This window comes from Tenrec ecaudatus, chromosome 15, assembly GCF_050624435.1.
Source record: "Tenrec ecaudatus isolate mTenEca1 chromosome 15, mTenEca1.hap1, whole genome shotgun sequence".
In the NCBI taxonomy this organism is placed as follows: Eukaryota; Metazoa; Chordata; class Mammalia; order Afrosoricida; family Tenrecidae; genus Tenrec; species Tenrec ecaudatus.
In genome coordinates, this window is record NC_134544.1 from 91,577,365 (window position 1) to 91,603,132 (window position 25,768).

The following is a 25,768-nucleotide window of genomic DNA, read 5'->3' on the forward strand; positions in this document are numbered from 1 at the left end:
ATTCCTGACCCTCTGCCAGGATAGATCTTCTTTTTTACCTCATCCATTTCCCCCTCAGTTACTGTAGTTTACCACATGTGACCATAACTTATTGTTTGGAACCTTTAGCTTGTACATCTAGGCATTGATATCTTTTTTTTTTTTTTGCATTGATATCTTATGGACAAGAGGGTCTATTTTCCGGGGAAAAAGGTATATGGTATCCTCTGTTCCCCTTGGTGTCTATGTGGTTTAACCAATATAGTATACTGGCATGATAAGAAATTATATTTTCCCAACTATTATTTGACAGCTAGTTCCCCTGGGACATTCATATCTGCCGCTCAGGTATATTTACAATAAAAGACACGCACAATGGCATGTTACTCTGCTAATGTCATCCAGCCTAGCCCAGTCCTTCAGCTACAGGAGAGAATACAGCCTCAACAGCCGTAGGATGCCCAGCTCCCCCAATTCACCGGAAAGGCGTGATTCTGCATAAGTCCCACTGGAACTGCTGATCTGAGTGAGCTTCGCTTGTTGCAGTATTAAAAAGGAAAAGAAAATGTGGTGAACAAGAGAGAGAAACAATGTGTGATGCTTTCCTCATCAGGATGTCTTTGCGTTTGCATGTTTCCAGTGCAGCTGGTGGGCTCTGGGAGACTTGAGGCAGACTAGGGCACCCCTGGATTCTCCTGCCCAACTTGTGGATTGGCCACCAGCGGTTAGGACACGGATTTCACTGCCAGTTCCCTGTAGGGGCTTAAGTGAGTAACAGTTGCTGGTCCTTATGGTGATTCCCTAGCCTACATATACACTGGGAGTAGCTGATTGACAGTCAGAAGTAATGCCAAGAACATACTGCATCTTCAAATGGACAGCCTCAATGTTGGTAACACAACCTTCTATTCCAATAATGGAGACAGGGTAAAGTAAATCTGTAAGCGTCTGGACAGAAACCTCCCTACAGGAAGGTTTGGACTTCAGGGATTGCTGAGGGCTCTCAGCCAGGACTCAGTTCTGGCAGACAGGCTGGAGGGGGGTTAAGAGCTGGCTGCCTGTCAGTGTCTCCATCTTACAGTTTCCCTTGGAGCTTCTCTCGATGTGAGGGTTTGTATCAACCACTGAATTAGAAACTTTGCATTGTAAGGGGAGGAAACAGTCTCCTATTTCCAAAGAGCAGAAGGACACATATGGAGTCAGATACACACAGAGGGCACAAGGAAAACATGGGGGATCTTTCAACCATGATGCAAATCTGTCCCCAGTAAGGGTATTGGGAGGCAAGGGCAGCTGGAATTTCCTAGAAGTTAGCTCAGTCCAGGATGAACCAGCAAGCACATCTCAGTGTCCTCAAGCCATAGTTGGGCATCGGAGCTGTCTTGTGTATTTCAAAAACTCTTGTATCTTAATCCCCTTAACATGTACAGACACTGACAGGGAATCAGGACCAAAGAGGCGATGGGTTTCGGAGGACACATTTGAGGGCCTGGAGCATTGTGCTACCTTGTGTAGAGTGAGGAGAGGTGCTTTCACTGAGCAAACCTCATCTACTGTTTGCCTTGTGCCGTGGATTGCATTGGCCCCACCCCCTCACAAATGTTTACAAATGACACGTGTCAGATTTCATAGGAGCATATTAATTTAAGTAGGTGTATTTAATTATAATTTAAACATAAATGTAATTCAATAATTAATATAATTTAAATGTCACTTTATTTCCATTTCAACATTCACCTACGCACAATGCTGTGAGCTGAGTCCAAAGGAGAGATCCAGGTGTTGGAACAAATGCTTCCCTCTCGGCCCGGATGCATTCCAGGCCTCCAGCCAGGGCAGCTTGCCAGACCGATGGAAGTGCCTTCCTGAAACAGGGGTCACCATCCATGCATTAAGATTTTCAAACAGGCACGCCATGGGTTCTGGGATGAAACCTTCTCCTCCATGTTATTTCCTAGCTATAAAATCAGACAACAAAACAAAAATAAAAAGTTGTAATTTTAATCTGCAAAGTTTTATACCTGTTTACTGTACAATCATGGCATCCACATTCGGAGATGGAGGTGACCTGGACTAGTGTGCAGCTCCATTACAGTGTGAACCTTAAATTGTCCCGCCAACCACCAGCAACAGATGTCATGAGCTGCGTGTGCTAGAATGACCAGGTTCAAGTAAAGCCATGCCAGTCTGTGTGTGCAAGCTGAATGAATCTAATGCACTCCCAATGAAAAATATTATCATGTCATTTGCTTGAAATCTTAGATTTTGGTGAACCTCATGAGTATTTTTTGCAAAACTTTTGTTTATTCTCCTTAGCAAAATCTGGTTCAAAAAATCCAAGTGACCACCACCTTGTACTTGGATTTCTGCGTTGTTAAAATACATATTAGTTCAGATATACAAACAATCATTCTGTAACTTAGTGGTGTCAACTGTGAGAATGGAGAAAAATGCTTCTGATGGTGTATATAAATGAGAAAATAATCTAGATGGGAGTTAAAATTAAAAAAATATATATTTAGGGATAGTGCTACTGAGTTCCTGGTCAATAACATTATATATATGATGTTATACATATATATTCCAAATGAGATGATCTATGAATTTTGGTGATAAATTCAAGGTTGAGATCCCTGAGCAGTTATCAAGGGGTCACACGTAAAGGACAAATAGAGAGGCACACTTTGGTTGGAAATGCTCCCATTTCAGGTGAGCCAGAGTCCCCTGGGCAAGGGACATTTAGAACAGTCTGCACTCATTCCTACATTTTGAGAATCTGAATGGACCTCATTTAACCCAGAGTGCTTTTTGGGTCTGAGGCTGGTGTATTTTGGTTCAAGATCTGAAATATCGTTTATGGATCTTATTCTTACTTTGCCCTATCTACTAAACAAGTGTTTCCCACTTCCTGCTCTGAATAATCTCTTTACTCAGATTCATGACCCTTGAAATAGTGCCCACCTTTTCTAGGTGGCAACTTCTTCCCCGAGACACAATGACACATGAATCACTGTACTGACACCGAGACACTATGACACATGAATCACTGTACTGACACTGAGACACTCTGCCACATGAATCACTGTACTGACACCGAGACACTATGACACATGAATCACTGTACTGACACCGAGACACTATGACACATGAATCACTGTACTGACACCGAGACACTATGACACATCAATCACTGTACTGACACCGAGACACTATGACACATCAATCACTGTACTGACACTGAGACACTCGGACACATGAATCACTGTACTGACACTGAGACACTCTGACACATGAATCACTGTACTGACACCGAGACACTATGAGACATGAATCACTGTACTGACACTGAGCTTTTCCTTAGGCATCTTGCACTGGGATATAGTGTGTGCGTTGCTTGTAAGATCCGTGGGTTTCTGATGATCGTGGCCCAAGGTGGGGAAATCCCTGGTTGATTAACAGTAGTAGGTGGCCAAAATCTACTAGAGACATCCTGCCAGACTCGGCAGGTCATAAAATACAGAGACAGAAGTGGAGGGCAACCTCTGGTGCCAGCATCTGGCATGCCGCTTCCTGACCTTAAGAATTTGGACTGAAGGGCACCCACCAGCACGTAAACCATTTCAACCACGGTCATGGGTTTCTGTTGGACGTTGCGATAATTTTCAGAGCCCAGAAACATGAGAGGATATAATCAAGGGAGAAGAGGGTGGAAAATAGCCCTGAATGGCTTCCTGGAAGAGTTGAATATTTGAGGCATCATTAATCCCCAACTCCTTGGAATATGTCTGGCATTAATTCTTCTAAAACATATATTCCCACATAGAAAAACTACCAAGGACTTTGAGGAGGTTGATTAAGAGGCATTTTTAGATCCCTTGAGTTAGAAATACCTCAGTCCTTGGGTTTGCACCAGAAAGAATTCACACCGAAGCCTAGTTTGTGATCAAAGTGAATTTTATTTTTATAAAGGATAGAAACCGTTTTCAGGTGTTAGAGTAAATTGAACTAAAGAGAGAGCGAGAGCAGGAGCAAGATAACACGGCACAGCTGCTGCACCGGACCACAACCAGGCTGCTCTGAACCGTGTAGTAGCCGCTGGGAGAGAGCCATGATCTCAACGTTTTTGGCTTTTTCAAGGGAGGCGTGGTCGATGATACTGGTTAACCCCATTGGCTGAATTAAGCCCACCTGGCCTAGATGGCGTCCCACCCAGGTGTACCGGCTTCCTCTCCCAAAGTCCTGAATGTGAGCATGCCCTCTAGCCTTAAGCAGCTTCCAACTTCCTGTAAGGGCAGCGGGAGGCTTTGGCATGTAGAGGGCCAGCCCTCAGTTCTGCCTCTAGCTACCTCACAGCATCAGGGTCTAAATAAGGAATGGGTTTTGGAGAGTGTGGGCCAATGATGATACTCTGGGGTGGACTTGATGGTTTCAAGGAACTCTGTACTGTCCAGTCCTCGACACACAGGACATACGGGAGCCTCAGTCAGGGCAGGAGCAATGAAGGCTGGAGGGAGAGAATACTGGGCTCAGAAATGCTGGGTTTCCCTTTGACCATTCACACACACCTCTTAGGAAAAATGATCTCTTATTACAGACTAACACACAAATGAGTTCAAAAGAATTACCCTACAATGGACTTAGAAGAAACAAAAAAGCCTCTATTGATAAACACAGGGTTCCCTCCTATGCAAATCCTTCTTCAGGCACTAGGTTGAAATCCCAGCCTTGGGCACTGAAGGCTATCAGTTCTCTTTGGACAGGGCTGTGGGTCCCTTGGGAAAGCACAGCTGTGGTCTAAAGATGCCATTGCTGTGTGTTCTCCTGTGCCTGATGACAGTTCCCCAAGGTGAGGGTCTCAGAGATCAGTGTGGAGTCTATGGGGATGGTTGTGACTGCAAGTGATGGACGGATTCCAATTATCTTTATTTATAGGCATCCTGCCCCTGGTGCAGCTTCAGGAGTCGGGTCCAGGATTGGTGGAACCCTCCGAGAAACTGTCCCTCACCTGCACTGTCTCTGGTTTCTCCATCACCAGCATTGGTTATGATTGGAACTGGATCTGCCAGACCTCAGTGGATGGGATACAGAGATTATGATGGTGATACAGATTATAACCCGTCCTTCCAAAGCCAACTCTCTATCACCAGAGACACATCGAAGAATCAATTTTCTCTGCAGCTGAGCTCAGTGACTGCTGAGGACACAGCTGTGTATTACTGTGCAAGGATCACAGTGAGGGGAAGTCAGTGTGAGCCCAGACACAAACCTCCCCTGCAGGGGAGACATTGGGCAGCGGGGGGCTCACAGGTCCCACAGGACACACACACCCAGCCCTAGACAGGCACATGTGAATGACAGGGAAGATTTCCTGTTGAAATTAGGGCTTCCTCTCTTACATCTTAGCATCTCCAGGGACAGTTTTCCTCCTCCCACCCCACCCCCAGAGTTTCTCCTCACTGCAGGCTTGAATGGAGGAAAAAATATTAAAGTGACTCTGAAACTTCATACTCTTCCTGGATGACCCATTTTTCTTCTCGGCAAACAGATTACCATGGTCGTTCTCATCCTCTCTGTTACTCAAAATCTGTAGACAATGAAATACAGGCATGTACACATTCATGAGTGCAGAGCACGATTTCAATTGCTCTGAGCTCACTGATCTATTACAGCCCCTGGTTAGGACTCTGGAGGTCTCTTTGACATGCTCCCTGTGCACTGTGGGTAGTAACTGACTAAAAATCTCTAAGTCTGAGAAAATAATTGAGGTGACTTTGGGGGTTAAACATGTGACATATCCTTCGTGATGCTTTCTCCCCACTGTGTCCTTTGATGCAGAAACAAGTGTTCCAGGCCCAGAGGGGAACAGTTGAACAGGAATGAGCTGTCTGGTTCGAGGACTCCTTTCTAAGATTACTCATTGAAGTCCCAAGGAAGGGAACACATGTTGGAAAGAAAACTTTAATTTCCAAAAGATAGAAAATGTATCACAAGAAGAGGACATTGCAGGCTCATATAGCAGAATGTTTTTAGAACTGAGAATAGCGTGACTTCTCACGTATTTTGAACCTGTGATACGGGGAACTGGTTTCTAGAGAAAGTACATCCTGTTTGGTAGAGTGTCCGCAAAACAGAGGAAAACGCTCAGTTAGAAGCACAGACACAGTGGCTGCAAACATGGTCTCAAACTTAAGAGCAAGTGAGGATGGTTCAGGACTTGGAAGTTTACGTATTTCCTGTGAGACATTATGAGTAAACGTGACTCAGAAACACCCAACAACATCTTTGATGGCGTGAGGTACAGAATACTGAGATTAATTTTGGTCAGCTAATTGTAATTACCTAATATAATCACATATTATACCATTTTTAAATTTTAAAAATGTTAAAATTATTTAACATTTAAAATTCAATACATATAACATTCCTAATTAAGTTACAGCTACACGCTTTTCAATTAGAAAAACAATGTGTAATAAATAAGTAGTAAATACATATGCAAATAAAGGTTATTTACAACACCACTATCCCTGATGGCATAGTGGATTTCACATTGGGATGCTAAATGCTAGGTCAGCAGTTCAGAATCACCAGCCACTCCAAGGGAGACAGATGAGGCTCGAAAAAAGATTCACAAGGATTGTAAATTATAGTCCAAATAATAATTGTAATCCAAATCCAGAGGAGGAAATAATATCAGAGCTTAATTGTGAGATTCTGGCATGCAGAAGGCCACGGAGGACAGTGGAAGTTCAAAATCCATGTGCAGGATCTCCACAGGGAATACACCTCCTGTGATTCCCTCTCACCGTAACTGAGGGATGGAAGAAGGTGGTGATCAGAGAGTATTGGAGAGATGACTGTAGGAGATCAAAATGACACATCTGACATGGATGATTAGCAACTTGTCATTCATTTGATCTCCCCTTTGATATACTTTGTGCTGATCTGGGTTTTAACATTTTATGGATTTATTTTTAAACATTTAGGGGTTTATTTCTGCTATGTTTGTCATTGTTGGTAGCGTTTTTGATTCTCATATATTTTTATATGTTTCTTAGTTTATGAAGCACAGGGTGGGTGACTCTACAGAGTCAATAACTAGAATAAGGGTAATGGGAGCTTCAGGAAGAGAGGTGGGGGAGGTAACAGAAAGGAGTTCAAGAAGGAAGAACATGTTTTCTGATTGTACAACACTGCTTCATATGATTTAACTATAGATGGGAAGATGTCTGGATTAGGTCCTAATAAAAGGGTTTTTGTTTGAAAGAAATAACATTTTAAAACATAGTAGCTGTGGAACAAATGTTTTAAAGCATTTTCATTTTGAATAATCTCAAAATTCATTTTAATAAAATAATATTGCAAATTAAATAAGAAATCTAACATTGATATAATGTTATCTACTTATTAATAAAATTTGCCAATTTCTCAATTAAAAAAAGTTTTACGGTGCGTAAAACTCTAAGGAGCAGATCTACTCTGCTCTAGACAGTCACTATGAGTCAGAATTCACTTGGTGCCAGTGAGTTATGTTGTGTTTCCAATTTGAATCTTATTTTGGTTGCTTATGTCCATTAGTTTGTTTTCTGTATTTGGTTGAATCATATTTAATACGATTGTCAGGAATTGATCTTTTTTTCCCATTACCTTGGTCTCCATAGAATCGCCTACATTGTGTTTTAGGTTAATGATGCCATCTTTTTCTGTCGCATCACTGATGGTATTATTTATAATATCTTTATTAACGTGTTAATGGTTTTCCTTTTAAATATATTTTTTGTCTGTGCTTCAATTTACAAGGTAGCTTAGTGAAAATAACCTTATTCTTCCTTCCATCTGTATTTTTCCCTTCTTTTGTAGTGTAAGGACGACTTAACAGTGTATTTCTGTTAAACCAATGCCTGAGGTCACCAGCAAAAGCACAGCTTACACACAGGCATTGGATGCAACAGTTGTTTGCTCACACAGAGAAGAGACCGAAGCAGCTCATCATCAGGAGTGGGCTCCAGTCCTCACAGCCAGTGGTTTCACTCAGCGGCCAGTGCTGCAGTTGAACAACAGTGTTCCCTCCTCACCAGCAAAGATAGAGAAGTAGGGTTGTGCTAGGAGGTGGAATCTCCTGGAAGGCAGTGAGATGGTTTTGTTGTTGCTGTTTTGTATATTCCGTGTAATGTGAATAACAGTCAGGTTGGGGAATGCTAGCATGTGTTCAGAAGAAAGTAGAAGAGGTATGCTGTAGGACGCCAGCTCATAAAGAGTGTATTTGGATCCAGAAGCCTTGGGAAAGGCAGTCAGAGAGCAAGGTCATCACATTCGAGGAGCCAGACTGACACATTTGGTCCTAAGACCTAAGCACACCTGGGTCTGTTATGGACTCTGGGGAAGGACAGCAGACTGCACTTGAACTGCCTGCTTCCTCAATTTCCGATTCTTACTGGGGTTTATCTCAGATGTATATTGGCATTGGGGGTAACATTCTTGAATTTTTGCTCTTTGTTTTTCTGTTTTACATTAGATGAAACGTGGAATTTATGAACATATAGACATAGCTAAGACAATAAGGGATTCTGGGGCCTGTAGTAGGGGGTGGCAGGGATAAAAGGGAACTGATGCCAAGGAGTTCAAGAAGGAAGAGAGTGTTTTGAAACTGATTTTGGTAACAATTATACAGTACTGTTTGATGCACTTGAACTACGATTTGATAAGATTATTAGCACCAAATAAAATGGTTTTAGAGGAAAACTAAGAAAATAACTAAAATATTAAATACTATTCCATTACTAACAAGTTTTAATTTCATATTTCTGGCTTATATAACAATCTTCTATAGTTCAATATTTTCACTAGTTTTTTGAAGTGTTGTTCCCGTAAGACTTTCCATCAGTTTCTGATTATGAAGGAAAAAGTTATCTTTCATTTTTAACTTATTTTTTCTCATGGTACATGTACAGGCAATCAAATAATATTTTCAACATTCTTCGCATGCATAATTAAGTGGCATTAGATTGTCATTATGCTCAACAATTGCCAAAAACTGTAAAATTTCCTATCGCACACATCACAGAAACCCATAAAAAAGAATTCTGACTTGACAATTTCCTCCTTCACACGGAATAACTTTATTACTTTCCTGCTTCGATTATTTAAACAGAAGCCTGCTTTAAGGGCCTTTCTCTTCCTGCGGAAAGACTGAAGCCTAAACTCTGCTCCGTACCTCCCTTGTCTTTCAGGCAAATCTCTCTCTTAATCAGTATTTATTGTGGAATGCATCTCAATATCGTATCTGTATAAATATCTGTGTCTATAGATCATACTTCCTTCCACTGTACCGAATTCAGATTGTCTGCAAGTTGTAGCACTCTCTACCTCCAAAGCTGTTCACAGTGAGGGAGGGTCAGTGTGAGTCCAGACATAAAACTAACCTCAGGGAGAAAGCGGACCTGCAGGGATGTTAAGAGCCACCAGCTTTGGACCAAGAGAAGAAAGAAGTGAGGGCAGGAGCATGGATGAGGGACTGCAGTGCCGGGTCGGCTAGAACTGCTGTGCTGACCACTATGGTAACTCTACGGCCCAGGGCAGGAAACCTGCGGAGACAGTGCCAGGTAACACTCCTGACCAATAGCGTGAAAGCTTAGGGCCAGAAAAAATGTTGCTGTGCGACCCACAGAAGTTGGAGGACAGTGTGAGGCCAGGGAACACCTCTCCTGTAAGTGATGGGATGCTGTCAGCAGGGCGCTCTCTGAATACACTGAGCCCAACACCCACCCGGTACTAATTCATGGAAGAAAATGGAATTTCTTTTTATTTTTGTGGTTTCTTTTAGCCTCACAAATGACCCTGATGTTAGGAAACCTTTTCATTCCAACTCTAAATAGAGAACATAACATTGAAGTACCTTTTACTTCTTTCCAAATACTGTGAAATAAAACAGGGGAAAGAAGAATTTGGGATGACACACACTTGTTTCCCTGTGTGTTCAGATGGATGAAAGATTCAGGTGGCCCCAGTCTTGATTCCAAACATGAGGATAGAGATGGTCTTTAATTTCAATAGATCATTTGGGTACTTTCGACGGGAATGCACATAAAGTTACACTGAACTTGAAATCTGCACAGATGTGCATATGGTTGGTAGAGTGAAGACCTCATAGGACTGTGTTCTCCCAAGGACTCCACCAGCATCGCGCTTCTCATCTGAGTGCCAGAGCTCTGGGCTCCATTCGGCCCTGTCCACCTTTACATACAAGTGCACCTCCCACATGCAAATACCAGCCCCGTGAAACCGCAGCGCGCATGTACTGAAAGTCCTATTCCTTTTCACCCGGAGAGCATTTTCTGGGTGTGACGAGTCTTATCCACAAGAACACGAATTGTGTGTGGGTTTCCTTTTCTGGTGGTGACTCCGGGAGGTAAGTGCTTCAGGCACTCCTACATGAAGTCTAGGGTGGCAGCATCGCAGCCCAGGACTCTGTTTCTCTTCATCCCCAGGTGTCCTGGCCCAGGTGCAGCTACAAGAGTCAGACTCTGGACTGGTGAAGCCCTCACAGACCCTGTCTCTCACCTGTGCTGTCTCTGGATTCTCTTTAACCAGCTATGCTGTGCACTGGATCTGCCGGGCTCCAGGAATGGGACTGGAGAGGTTTGGTGTAATAGATACTGATGGGGGCACAAAGTATAATCCAGCTCTCCAATCCCGAGTCAGCATCACCAGGGACACCTCCTAGGGCGAAGCTTATTTAAAACTGAGCTCCGTGCATCCTGAGGACACAGCCCTGTATTACTGTGCCAGACACACAGAGATGGGAATTCGGTGTGAACCCAAACACAAAACTTAGTACATCAAGTCATGGTTTTAGGAGACGTGAAAGAGATAAGTCAGCGATGTTTTCCTCTCAAAAGCTGTAGTTTCCCCACCTTGTCAGCACCTCTCTAGGGACCACCAAGCACAGACTCTAGGGAACCTTCATGTATCTGAACTTGCCTTCTTCTCATTGGAATGGGCTTTGTCGATTTGGCCATTTATTGAAAGGCAGACTTCAACGTAATAGTTATCGGTTCAATCTGTTGACAATCCAGGGAAACAACTAGTCCTGTTTTTTTGTCAGTTAGAAATATTATTTAAAAAAAAACCAAACTGACTGCCATCAAGTTGTTAATTTATAGTGACGCCCATGTGGGTTTCTGAGATTCTAACTGCTTATCGGAGAAGAAAGCCCTATCTTGTTTGGAGTGGGCACTGGTATGCAGATCTCAGCCCAACACATAACCTCTATGTCACTAATGTGAGTATAAAAATATTAATGCAGGAAAAATTTCTCAAGTGAGCTCCAAATTTTCTCCAAGCCATCAGATGGATGTTCAGTGTTTTCATTCCAGTGAACACTCACAAGTGTAGGTTTATGTAATAAATTTAACTTAGAATGATCTAAATAATACTGAATATGTTGAATTGTTATTGAGTTGGTTTCAACTCGCAGAGATCCCAGGTACAACAGGAATAAATACTGCCCGGAAGTGCACTGTGCTCACAGTGATTCCTCCGTTTGGACTCACCGTAGCAGACTTTGTGACAATCCAGCTCCTGGAAAGACTCTCTTTTTCACCGACTCTAATTTACCAAGCACAAGACCATTCTCCGGGTTGTGGTGCTCCTACCGACATGTTCAAATGAGGGAGATAACGTCTGACTTGAATGCTTCCAAGAAGCCAGATGTGCTTATTCCAAGACAGACCTGTTTGTCCTTCAGGCAGCCCACAATACAGTTAATATTATTCTCTAACACCATAACACAAGTGCATCAATTCTTTTGATATTTCTGGTAGGGTATTTGACCTTTCTTAGAGTCACTCTTAGTTATCCCAATTGTGGCAGCTGTTTCTGACACTACAGATACTGTCCAGGGTTGCTACAGAAAACACACAATATATAGGACAGCATACTCTACGTATGCGACAATGAATACTCAAGGAGCAAAAAATAGCAGTAGCACTGACGTTGAAGAAATCTATATGGTGTCTTAACACTGGACAATATGAACAGGAATGTTCATCTTTAGAATATTAACTTGATGCATGTAAGTTATGCTCAGGAGAACCTGGATCAAAAAAGAATGTGGCACAATGATTAAATGCTCAACTTTGAGCCAAAAGGTTGGCAGTTCAAAACCATCCAGTGACTCCCTTGGTTAAAGACCTGCTAACTTTCTGCCATCAGTATTTCAGAAAAGAAAATCCTATTCAGACAGTTCTTCTCTTTCACGTTAAACTTCTTTACGAGTCTCTAACAACCATCCTGCGCCCATGTAACTTTGGATGCTTAAAGCTCTATAAATATGTAGACATATGCTACCAATAATTACCCAAGACACAGCGAACTTCAACGTAAGAGCAATGATAAAGACAGTGTATTCTGTTACATATTTCCCTTTGTTAGGTGTGTTTTCCTGCATAAAACACATACGATTTCCCAAGCACTGTTATTTAGCCTGGGAAGAATGTTGTGTATTTTGATTTCTTTTTTGTTAAGTGCCACAGAGTCAGTTCCTATTCTCAATGCCTCTCTCAGCATCATAATTGCAATGGATATTTTGAGCTCATTGAAACAGCCACTGTGTCAATCTATCTCATCACGGGCCTTGGTCTTCATTGATCTCCTACTTTATCATGGTTGATATCTTTTTGAAGTGACAGGAATGAAAATTTTCCATGAAACAAGGTCTCACCATCCTTGATTCTAAAGCACTCACTGGCTGTACTCCCTTCAAAACAGACCTGTTTATCTTATTACCAGTCTGCCCCACAGTACTTTCATCATTCTTTTACAACACCATAAGTCAAAGGCCATCATTTTTCCTACGGCCTTCCTTATTCATAGTCGAGTTCATATCTATATAATAATATTGAAAATATCATGACTTGGCTTCTAAAAGTGACAGTTAAGAAACCTTGTACTATGGGCCTGTTGGTGCAGAGACAGGGCTATGGTGGTGCTGTGGGATCAGATGTGGTTGCTCACCACAAGGTCAGGGATTCAAACCAGACAAGGGGTCCTCCTGAGTAAGATGAACTTGTCTATTCCTGTAAATAATTATAGGCAGAGAAAGCCTAGCGAGCAGTCCTAACCAGTCTGATAGGATTACTATGAGTCAGAAAAGATGCACTCACAGTGGGTGTGGTTTTGGTGGAAGAGATTGTTCATTTCCGTGCATAAGCAAATGTGGCGAAGAAAGCTGATGGTTCCCGGCTATCAAAAGAGATAGTGTCTGGGGTCCTAAAGGATTGAAGGTGAACAAGCAGCCATCTAGCTCAGAAGCAAAAAAGCCCACATGGAAGAAGCACACCAGCCAGTGCGATCACGAGGTGCCCAAGGGAAAAGGTATAAGGCATCATGCAAAAAAAAAAAAGAATATATGTATGTGTGTGTGTATATATATATATATATATATATGCATATATATATATATATACCATATTGAATGAAGGGGGAAGTGCAGAGTGGAGACCCAAGGCCCAAGTGTCGGCCACTGGAGATCCCCTCATAGAGGAGTTTAGGAGAGGAGATGGGTCAGTCAGGGTGCGAGGTAGTACCGATGAAGAACACAGCTTTCCCCCAGATACTGGATGCTTCCTCCCCACAACTACCATGATTTGAATTCTACCTTACAGGGCTGGATAGGGCAGAGGTTGTACACTGGTACATATGATGGCTAGAGGCACAGGGAATCCAGGGTGGATGTTACCTTCAGGACCAAGGGTGTGAGGGGTGATGCTGGGAGAGTGTAGGATGAGTGGGTTGGAAAGGGGGAACTGATTACAGGGATGCATATGTGACCTCCTCCCTGGGAGAGGGACGGCAGAGAAGGGGGGAAGGGAGACTCCGGATAGAGCAAGATATGACAAAACAACGATGTATAAATTACCAAGGGCACATGAGGGGGGGGGAGCGGGGAGGGAGGGGAAAAAAAAGAGGACCTAATGCAAAGGGCTTAAGTGGAGAGTAAATGCTTTGAGAATGATTGGGGCAGGGAATGTATGGATGTGCTTTATACAATTGATGTATGTATATGTATGGACTGTGATAAGAGTTGTATGAGCCCCTAATAAAACGTTAAAAAAAAAAAAAAAGAACTGTGTATTTCTGGTTTCAAGGAAGCCATGTGAAGTCCAAAGTGATGGAAGAGTTAACTTTTCATGTTGTCGATACCCAGTTTCACAAATATCCCATGAGATCTTGAAGCCAAGGTGATGTGACACTTGGATACACCACAGGGGATCAATGTAGTCTCCAGAATGCTTCTTGTAGTCTTATCCTCTTGTAACTTTGGTTCTGCTTCCTTATTTCTGCCTGTCTGGATCAGCCTATTAATATGTTGGTCTCAAGTTCCCAATTGTCAGACTTGAGATGAAAGTATATTTAATGATCTAAGTGACCAACAAAACTCCCTTCACTGATCCCTCTGAGTACAACTGTGCTGGTAGGACACATTCAACGTGTACTTAACCAGCCTTTGTGAAGGCAGGCTGTCTAGGACGTTGCTTCATAGTCTCAGCCTAGAATTGTGTACTATCACTTTGTAGACAACAACCGGAAATATAGTAGGGACAGAAAATGGATTGAGAATAGTGGCAAGTGAATCCATCATTGAACTAATGAAAATTAGGAAATAAAATTTTCCACATTTAGTTCATGCAAAGGGATTCTCTCCTTTGTGAAATCTCTGATGTGCTTAAGACACCACTTCTGGCTGAAAGCTTTACTGCATTCATCACATGAAAGGTTTTCCTCCGGTATGAATTCATAGATGAGTTTTGAGATGTGCTTTCTGAATGAAGCCTTTGTTCCATTCACTACATATATGGGATTTCTCTCTCTCCAGGATGAGTTCGTGATGAACAATGAGCGCATTCTTCCTGAGAAAGGCTTTTCCACGTTCACCACATACATGGGGTTTCTCTGGAGTATGAGTTTGCTGATGCTCAGTTAGCTCACTGTACCAGATAAAGGCGTTTTTCCACATTCACCACATACATAGGGATTAGCTCCTGTGTAAACTCATAGATGAATTTTGTGACCTCCTTTCCGAATGAAGCTTTTGCCAGATTCACTAACGTACATGAGGTTTCTCTCCAGGAAGAATTCCCTGAAGAACACTGAGGTCCTTCTTCCTGATAAAAACTTTGCCACATTCACCACATACATGGGGTTTCTCTCTGGTGAGTTTCCTGATGAACAGGGAGCATGTACTTCCTGAGAAAACCTTTTCCACATTCATCACATACATGGGTTTCTCTCCAGTATGAGTTCGCTGATAAACAGTGAAAGCAGTCTTTCCAATAAAGGCTTTCCCACTTTCACCACATACATGGGGATTCTCTCTGGTGAGTTTCCTGATGAACAGGGAGCATGTACTTCCTGAGAAAACCTTTTCCACATTCATCACATACATGGGTTTCTCTCCAGTATGAGTTCACTGATAAACAGTGAAAGCAGTCTTTCCAATAAAGGCTTTTCCACTTTCACCACATACATGGGGTTTCTCTCTGGTGAGTTTCCTGATGAACAGGGAGCATGTACTTCCTGAGAAAACCTTTTCCACATTCATCACATACATGGGTTTCTCTCCAATATGAGTTCGTAGATGATAAGCGAGAGCAGTCTTTCCAATAAAGGCTTTTCCACATTCACCACATACATGGGGTTTCTCTCCAGTATGAGTTCGCTGATGATAAGTGAGAGCGATTTTCTGAATAAAGGCTTTTCCACATTCACCACATACATGGGGTTTCTCTCCAGTATGAGTTTGCTGATGAATAGTGAATGAAGTCTTCCTGGTAAAGCCTTTGCCACATTTATCACATATATGGGGTTTCTCTCCAGTATGAGTTTGCTGAAGATAAGTGAGAGTGATTTTCTGAATAAAGACTTTTCCACATTCACCACATACATGGGGTTTCTCCCCACTATGACTTTGCTGATGAACAGTGAGAGCAGTTTTCCAAAAAAAGGCTTTGCCACATTCATCACATGCACGGGGTTTCTCTCCAGTATGAGTTCGTAGATGAGTTTTCAGATTTACTTTATGAGTGAAGCCTTTGCCACATTCACCACATATATGGGGTTTCTCTCTAGTATGAGCTCTCTGATGAACGGTGAGAAAAGACTTCCTGGTAGAGGCTTTTCCATATTCACGACATACATGGGGTTTCTCTCCAGTATGAGTTTGCTGATGAACAGTGAGAGCATTCTTCCTGATAAAGGTTTTGCCACATTCATTACATATATTGGGTTTATCCCCAGTATGAGTTCGTAGATGAGTTTTGAGTTGTATTTTCTGAATGAAGCCTTTGCCACATTCACCACATACATGGGGTTTTCCTTCAGTATGAGTTTGCTGATGAACAGTGAGATCACTTTTCATGGTGAAGTCCTTCCCACATTCACTGCATACATAGGGCATCCCTGCCACATGAGTTTCACAACATCCCTTGAGGTATGATTTATTGTGATAAGTTTTGCCACAATCCAAGCATTTATAAAGCTTTTGTCCTTCGTGAGATTTTTGATAATGTTCATTGAGTTGGAACACGTTATTGTATTTTTGCCCACACTGACAGGTCTTATCTAGTATATGAATGAGCTGGCATTCATAGAGCAAAGACTCCTCAATGAAGGTCGTCCCACATTTATCACCAGTGTGTGGTTTCTCAATTTGATCAGATTCCTGATGCTGTGACTTCGAGATCCTGGATTGTTCACTCTCAGAGAATTTCATTTCAGTACAAAATTGCTCTTGCTCAGTGTGGAGGAAATTGTCCTCATCTTCCTTGAGCACAACTGACTTCTGTGTTTTGTTGCTTCTGTTCTGATTTAATTTCAGAATGATTAAATCTGATTTTACTATTTTTCCATGTAATCCAAACAACTCATACATTTCCTTTGGAAGAAAATAATTTCTGTGCTGATAAACAGTACTTTCCAATGTATTAAATGTATACTATTGTTCCATTCTGTCCATGTATCTTTCACATTGCATGTGTTCAAGCAAATGGTCGGCATCTTTCTGGATTTCTATAAAAGAACAGAACATTGATTCTTTTCAAAATCTTGACTTACAATGGACTCCTTAAAATATGCATCGATACGAAGTAGATCTTTAGTGACAACCCTCTTATATGAATATAAATAAAACACTATGCTTAATGTTTATTGCTCATTGGAAGAAATACAAGCGTGTAAATAATCCAAATGGTAAAAATAGTTATTGTAGAACTCTGGTTGGATATGAAAGGATGAGTGAACACAGATTTGGCACTTGCTTAAAGAGGTATATGAAAATGTACAACAAATGTAATAGAAGGAAGACATTGAGAACAATAGACCACAGGTCGGATAAGGCTTGCTAATTCCAGCTGGTAGGGGTTACATGTATTCTATTCATCAAGCTTTACTGAAAGACAACTGAGTACTACATAAAGTTGGAAATGTGAAAATTGCAGAAGTTCTACTTGGGGGAAAAGCATTTTTAGAAGTATATATGAAAGGTATTGTGGTACAGAAACATATGCTTTATGTTTATAGAGCCTATATTCTAGCTTACACCACTCATCTTTCAGTGTTGTCCTGCGGTGGCTTGCATGTTACTGTGATGCCAAAAGCAATGCCACCAGTATTTCAAATAATAGAAGCAGGATCAGCCATGGTAGACAGGTCTTAGTGGAATCTGCAGAAACAAGGACTGGGAAGAAGACCTGGGGATCTACTTCTGGAACATGAACCCCTTAGGTTTAATGACAAGGAAATAACACTGATGAAGTACCAAATCCTCAAAGTAAAGTCAACAGTAATGACGTGAATGGAGGAAAACTTGACTGAAAATGAGAAAAAATAGCTGCACACATATTCTAAGAATGTGGAGATGGAATATATGAAATATTATCAACAAAAATCTGCAAGTTTTCAAAACACAATGGAATGTTTAAAAATCGATTGTGTATGATTATTAAACTTAAATAGACTGGTATTGTCTACTTATAATTACATAATCACGTGGTTTAAAAGGCTAAGAATGACAAATGAAAGAAGCCTGGCATCGTATCCATCATCAAACAGTACATGGTAATATCTTCGCTAAAGAATAATTCTGTCAGTGGAAGGTTAATATTCATATGCCTGCAAGTAAGACCAGTTATAAGTGCTATTTAGATTGGTACACCAACTGTTTAAGCAAACGTAAACCGTGGGGAATCCAGCCCCACACTCAAATGGGCCCTTAGGAATAGTGTGTGCAATTAAGGAAGATAAAGCAGACAGCAAAACGGGGAAGAGTGGCCTCATCTCCAATCCCAGAATAAGACAGCGAGGTCATTTAACAGTGAGTTTATATAGTAGCGAGCCATGCAAGCCTTCAGAAGGCACGGACACAACAGAACAGAATAGTGTGAACGTGGGAATATCCTGCATTCTTTTAGAACACTTCATGGTAAGTATTAGGCTGTGGGAAACTGAGGACCTAGAAGAGAGGACACAGCCTAATTGCTTATTCTCAGAATTAAAGAAGATTGCAAGGCCAGGCATTTGGGTGGAGGGAGGAATTCACATTTGTATATTGGAGAAGAATCCAAGTCACATTCTCCTAATTAAAAATTATCCTCACAATATCCTCTCATTATAGTGTTACCTTAATGATACCTCATACAAGCACATGGCTTATTACTATCTGCCAGCAATTTTAACTACAAGAGCAGACATGTTGTTCTTGTTCTCCCCACTGAGGAGAGAGTTACTTCAATTCACCTGCCCTCACAACTGGTTTTCAGTTGCTCACCCAATTATTTCAGGGACCCCCAGGATAAAAGTCCTACCTACCTTGTTAGGTAGGTAGGTGTCTGTGTGTGTGTGTGTGTGTGTGTGTGTGTGTGTGTGTGTGTGCTGGGGGAGGAGCGGAGGGGTGGGGGAGGGAGATTGCAAGCCCTGAGACTGTATAAATTGGTGAAAGAATATAAAGCCTTTTTATTTCTGCCCTTCAATTATACAACCCTCCCATAGGACCCATCCAGAGGGCATTTAAGAGACAAAGGGATACTTGACTCCTTGAGTGATAGCAACAAAGGGAACCTGATTGCTTTTTAAGCTAGGCATCTTTTAGTTGAGTAGCAAGAAGTGAGGTGCCTGTAGAAGCTGTATACTAACATCTTACTGGAGGGCAGTTGTGGAGAAAATTCTATCTGGAAATTGTGCATTTCAGCTCTAGCTTTATCCTTGGGACTTGTGGAGGTTTTCTTCTAACACTAGTACTGGTCTTCCAAGCCCTGAAGTCAGGAGTAAAGAGATAAGGCTGCTTTCATCCAGGTTCTCTTTTCCACAATAAAGAAATTGAGGGTGGGGAAGGGAGGGGATAAAGGAGAGCAGATAGAAAGGAAGTCAAGAGGAAAATGTTTTGAAACTGTGGTAGCAATTGTACAGTGATTGAACTATGAAATGTTATATCTTTAAGAGCTCCCCCCAAAAAGATTAAACATATATATTGAAAATTTCACATGACTTTTATAGTCTGATATTGATCAATCATACAATCATGTACACTGATGAACGTAACATTTGGGGAAGTTGTCAGTAGGTGGAAAATGTGACCTCCATGACAGAAAGGATATGCAAGTTTAGCAATAAAAATGTGAGATGAATGATGAATTCATACCAAATTTCTTATTAAACAACAGAAATGGAAACTATACATATGGATATTTCTGAATGGAACACATGAAAATCAAATCAACCACATCCCTAGAAAGAAATGGTGGAGAAGCTCATTAGTCAAAACATGTCCAGGGGTTAACTGTGGAACAGACCATCAATTGCTCAAATCCAAGTAGAAGCTAACCAAAATACCTAGATCACAGAGCTGAGAGACTATGTAAAGAATAAACTGGAGTAATAAAAGACTGATGACTGAAGACTAATGACTGAGACCAGATGAGTTCCGGGATGACACAAAAGAAATCATACATTTAGAAATCAAAAGGATACTTCAAAGACAAAAAAGAAAAGAGAACGATATTGATTATTCTATGCATTGTTTGAATTACAGTAAAAAATTCTGTTGGAATGTCCTGCAAAAATGTTCTTTAGAAGCAGCAAAGGTCATCTTTTGGGTTGAGGACCTGTTAAGAAGGGGTGGGCCTAAAGAAGGCACACTGCATAGTAAAGAATATAAAGCAGACATACGCTTAAGGAAAAATCCAAGAATACAGGATGTTAAAAATGCCCTTTCCACTTACAAAGTTATTGGAGGAACAGGCAACTTAAAAGAAAAATCTTACATGACGCAGGCGGCCATGGTGCAATTCAAGCACAGGTGAGCCAATCTGGCCCAGCCCCTGGACCCCTAACCCTCAGTCCTGTGCTCATCTCCCTCCTGCCACAGGAACAATTAGAACGTGCCAGAAGTTCCTGATTCAGGTACAACGAAGACAGCTGTTGGGATTGCTGCGGAACTGCACTGACAGAGGAGCATGGAAGCCATCCTGAAATCCTCTCCAGGAAGCTGTTGGAAGAGCCAGACAGGAGCTTTCTGACAGTGGCAGTGAGGAGCCTGCGGTGGCCCCCAGTGAGCCTGTGCTTCCCAGTCCCAGGCAGACTCCGGGTCTGCCTCAGCAGCGTGCTCAGCTTTCCAGAGGCAGCATCTTCGGCCACAGCTCCAAACTGACTGAAGGGAAACAAATCCAAGTCATCTTCGTCAGGTTGTATGCAGCCCGTCTGGGAAAAGCAGCCCTGCTGTTTTAGGCAGTTTTGTACTTAGCTGTCTGACAGGTCTGGTTTCTGAAGCGTTTTGCATCCTGTGATCAAAGTCCATTGTGCCTGCACTCCCAACCCGTCCCCTCCTTCCTCCCATGTGTATGCGCGTGTGCACACATTGGAAAGCGGCCTGTGTGATACTAGATGAAGTGTGAACAATTGGATTTCACTTTGAACGTCTCTTGGGTGGGTCCTAAGCAGAGCAGGTCACTTAGAATTAAAGTATTTGTACTTTTCTAAGAAAAACAAAACAAAATCTTACAGGTAGAAAAAAATTGAAGGTGCGGTGCAAAATTATATGCTAAGCTGATAACAATTTTCTTGCTAGGAAGGTGACTTTAGATACCTGAAAATAACCGAAGTCATAAATGTGTTTCACCAAAAGGAGCAAACTATGGAGAAACATGTCTGTTAAAGAATTCCAACAGACAAGGCAATTTGACCGTCTCTAAAAGAAAATAGAAAGAACTTATTTCACCAGAATGAAGAAAACTTTAAAGAACCAGGAGAACAAATGAGAGAATGGGCACCAAAATCTTTAGAGAAACTCCAAGGTGGGGAGCTAAGAAAGCACAAAGGAGGCCCATTTATGGTTCGAGTTGAACATCCAAGATGGTGCTCCATCTGTTTGGAGAGAGGCTTGCAAGATGGATATTCAAAATAAGAGAGACGCATATAAGAGAGGGAAAGTTTTGAGAATCTTAAAGAAAGAAAATTATGGAAGCAAACATACAATAGTATAAATCAAATAAATGGAAATTTAATCTCATTTAGAGCTACAGGGGTACTTTTCTCAACTGCTAGGAAAAGTGAGTGCTCACATTCAAAGAAGCACAGACTTTTATGCATTTTCCAACATCTATCATGGATGTGAGGCCCTCTGCCCATTGAATCAATACCCCCAGCCTATTACCCTTAAGGTATTTTGACTATACACCTGATAAAATTCCACTATAGCTTGTTTCTAATACCGACCACAGTTCTCCTTGTTACAATTGAGAGACAGATTCTGGGGTGACAACTAGATAACCTGTTCATGAGAAATTGCACAATCTTAGACACACCAAAATTAACCTAAAGTTTGTAAAGCCTGCAGAATGTTGTATTTCTAGGAAAATAATGTTCAAAGGAACAAAGTGTTCTCTCAAGGGCAGAAGACCCAACCCACCAACTTAAGACCAGAGGATGCAATGAGAATCTACCTCTTTTAGAACACCACAGACACTGCAAAAATTTTAACACATAAGACAGGAAACGCCAATGACGAGGTCAATGACTTGAGAATTCTCCTCACCAATGGAAACCAGGTTGTGATAGTTCTCCAACATCACATCCTGATATAGGGTCTTCTGAGCAGGGTTCAGGAGCTGCCATTCCTCCCAGGTGAACTTTACAGCCACATCGTTGAATGTCAGTGATTCCTGTAGAAAGAGGAGTCGATTTAATGGCGTATTTTATACTTGAAGATTTTAAAAATATATCTTACAGTAAAGAAAGCAAAACAGTAAGAAAAACTATTGTGACAGTGCATTCCATAATGTGTGGAAAACTGAGGACTTGGTAAAAAGTATTTGACCTTATTTCTACATTCGCAATTATGAGGACAGAACACGAGCCCTATTTCCAGAAAGGTCCCCACTGTTCTAAGAAATGTTTTCAAATACACATTCATATAGCTCTCCATTAAGGAGCAGTGTTAAAGGAATTACCATAGTAGATGAACAGTTTCCGTGCCTGGCTACTTCACTGTGCCTGAAGGTTATTTGTAGATCAGAGAAATCAGGTTCCATAGCTAAGCCACCATAAATGTCACAAATACCTGGGGAGGGCTCAGGGTGGGATTGAAATCAACTAGCACTAGGTCAACAGGGTGACTCACCATCCTGCTTATTATGTTACCCGCTGATGATAGTACCCACTGACTATGTACACGCTAAGTGCATGACGTGCACGCCTATGGAAAGATCTGTAAACTCCAGTACATATACCCATTGGAAAATACATTCACTTTCTCAGTCCTGACATAGGTTGAGGAGCCCCGTGCCACACTGGTCTGTCTTTAATATTTGCCACAATTGCAATGTCGTTCCTGAGAATCACTGTTCGAGTATAGCGGACTCCCGTGCTCTATAATAATGCACCCACTCATAACATTAGAACTTTGAGGTCCAGTGAAACTATCTGAATGAGCTAGAAATAGCCAAGATTTATACTTGCACAAAGTAGATAAACACCTGTTTATTATCAAATGGAATTAGGACTTCTAGCAGTATCAGTGTCAACAATTATCAGGAAGAGTTCAGATGGGGGAGGTCAAACATACCTCAACTCTCCACATTTTTGTTAACTCTTAATCAAGTCATTCCTCCCACAGCACTCTATGTCTCATTGATAATCTGTTGCTACGGTCACACAAAACTCAAAAGATTAAAGTGGTCTATTAATGAACAAGGTAAAACTCAGGTTCAGGAACAAAAAGATATAACTGAGAACCAAGATCAAAATGTTCATAGGCAATATCTCCCTTCCTGGATGCAGTACAACTTTCTAAGCTCTTAAATGTCACCTTAGGACAAGCTCCTCATGACAACCTTAGGACAAATTCTTCGCAGCCACTTTCAGACCAGATTGCCTTAACTTTAATTGCAAGGTCCTCTTGCAACTGCCATCTTCCACCACATGCTCTCCAAGGGGTCTTCGTAGTTTTGTTGGGTGGACCTCTGGAGCCCTCCTAACCTTGCCTAGGCAGGGAAGGTGCTAGGTTGACCCAAGAAGCCATCATATCAAGAGGGAGAGAGAGAGAACTGCCTGCACGCATGGTATGAGAAGAGACAGTGAGACATTGGTTTGTTGATTTGGCTTTGTTAGACCCTGAAGCCACATAGTTCACATTGATCCCATGGATTAGGGATTTGCCAATTTCAAGAAATGCATGAGCCATTTCCTTGAACACCTGTGAACCCACTGTGTGACCTGACTTGAGAACTTCCCCTACTCCATGAGTCAAGAGCTTGCGGTATGACTTTCCCATTTGGGTTCCTCATCCCCTGCAACTTATTATCTGACCAGATTCAACAACTTCACTTTGTGAGGCAGTGGACTGTTGTCTGCCCTGATGATCTGGTTCATCAGCCTTTGCAAACACATGAATGAGGAGAACCGTACAGATTGATCCCTGACCTCTATACAGATTAGGGACTCACCAGAATCCACATCTTGACGAGGTATTTGTTTACTTGATGAATATTTAGCTTTGTGAGATGCTACAAAGTAAATCATGGAACACCGTGAACCTCTATCTCATAGGCACTCACTCATCTACTGCTGGTTCTGCAAAATGAACGTTAATATTCATGGTTCAAGAGCTAGACTGATGGAGCTAATGACCAGGGCAGAAGGGACACAGTGACAGAGTCAATGGTTACAGGTCCAGAAAGGACTTTTCAGCCAAGATAGTGGGGCAGGCAGGCAAGATCAAGAGGAGGATATCCCCCAAGGAGATGAGAGAAGGCTAGACAGATGGAACTATGAAATGAGCCTGCCTCCGTGGGTAAAATGTCTGAGGGACCGAAAGAACAAGCCTGCCCTGAAGAAGAGCAAAATTTTCTATATGGCTCTTTAATATGAATCCCAATGTGCAGCCTATTCATTCTGATACCAAATTATATGCTGTTACTTAATAAAACTTGTACCTGTGGCTCTGGACTGTACATTTGCACAGGGCCACTGCAAAAAGTTAATGAGCACAGTAGGAGAGGACTGTGGGAACAATAACTGGTGCCATCACTGGAAAAGTATGGAGAGTACAGGTATGCTTAAGCTCTGCCTCATATGAATCCGACCTGACGTTGATGGTTGATTCTCTCTCCTGCATCTATAGTTAGAGGAGGGGAGAAGATGTCAATCATTTTTGAACCACTATTGGCTGAAGTTAAAAATTTGGGTTTTCAATTTTAGATTCATTAATGAAAATGCGGCTCTTTGGGAGATTATGTAACACATCACCTTCAGAAAGAAGCATTAAAGAAACTTAGTCAAACAAAAATCCCATGGAATACAGACACTTCTAAAGAAATGATCTTATTTCCCCTTAAAAACTAGGCATAGCCTATAATTTGAATGACTGCCATAGTTTGGCCATAGAATAATGATTTAGATGATAACGTGATCCCAAGAATCTTCAGAGACGCATTATGTTCAATGTCAATAGTTTAGTTTTAATCCTATGATCTATCTATTCCTAATCTCAAGCCCAATGCTGAAATCAGAGTTCAAGTTTATCTCTAACGTCTACAATTTCAAATTTCCACTTTTCCAATGAACTGGATCTGTATTATGCAGGTTTCCACAATCCCAGTATGAAATATAGAAAAGGATAAAACACATCAGAATCACCTGGGCCTTGGTCATTTTCTTCGGTCCTTAGAACACTGCCAGCAACTGGGATACTCTATGTTTGTCTTATCTGGATCAGCAATAAAGATGTTCACAAATTTCAATCTCATATGAGGACATCCCAGAAATAATAATACCAAAATCAGGAACTTCTTCCTCCTTCCTGTACGCCGCTGCTGGTGATACACAATCTGCAAGCTGATGGGAGAATACAATGTGAATAACACATAATCTGTAGGTCCAAAAGCTATAACAATTCCCTTCCTCTTATTGCACAAAGTCCTCAATACTGTTAACTGTGCCCTTATTGAGTGATGGAAAAATGATTTTATCATGAGCAATAAAATCTAAAACTCATAATCTTCAGACATGTGAGTAAAGATGGCTTTATAATAAATAGAGATTGGACAATCAAACATACATTGGACAAAGTCAAATAAGCTGTCAAAAAGAAACAAAAAGCAGGATCCCTACCTCACACCACACGTAACTATCAATTCCTTACTGTGTGATTCTCAAGGAGAATGATAAATCAATGAACCTTGAAGATGGTTATGTTAATTAAAGCAGCTGGAAACATTTTGAAAGGGCTATATAAAAAAGC

The 25,768-nt window shown here is 41.5% G+C and overlaps 1 long non-coding RNA gene across 1 annotated transcript; it reads right to left on the bottom strand.

Annotated features, from left to right (window-relative positions):
• Positions 1-1,676: 1,676 nt before the first annotated feature.
• On the bottom strand, positions 1,677-25,346 carry LOC142427916 (uncharacterized). The gene is made up of 3 exons (XR_012780114.1): positions 25,165-25,346; positions 22,064-22,190; positions 1,677-1,937 (listed from the first exon to the last, which is right to left on the bottom strand). It is a non-coding gene; the product is annotated as an uncharacterized LOC142427916 (long non-coding RNA).
• Between the last annotated feature and the right edge of the window lie 422 nt (positions 25,347-25,768).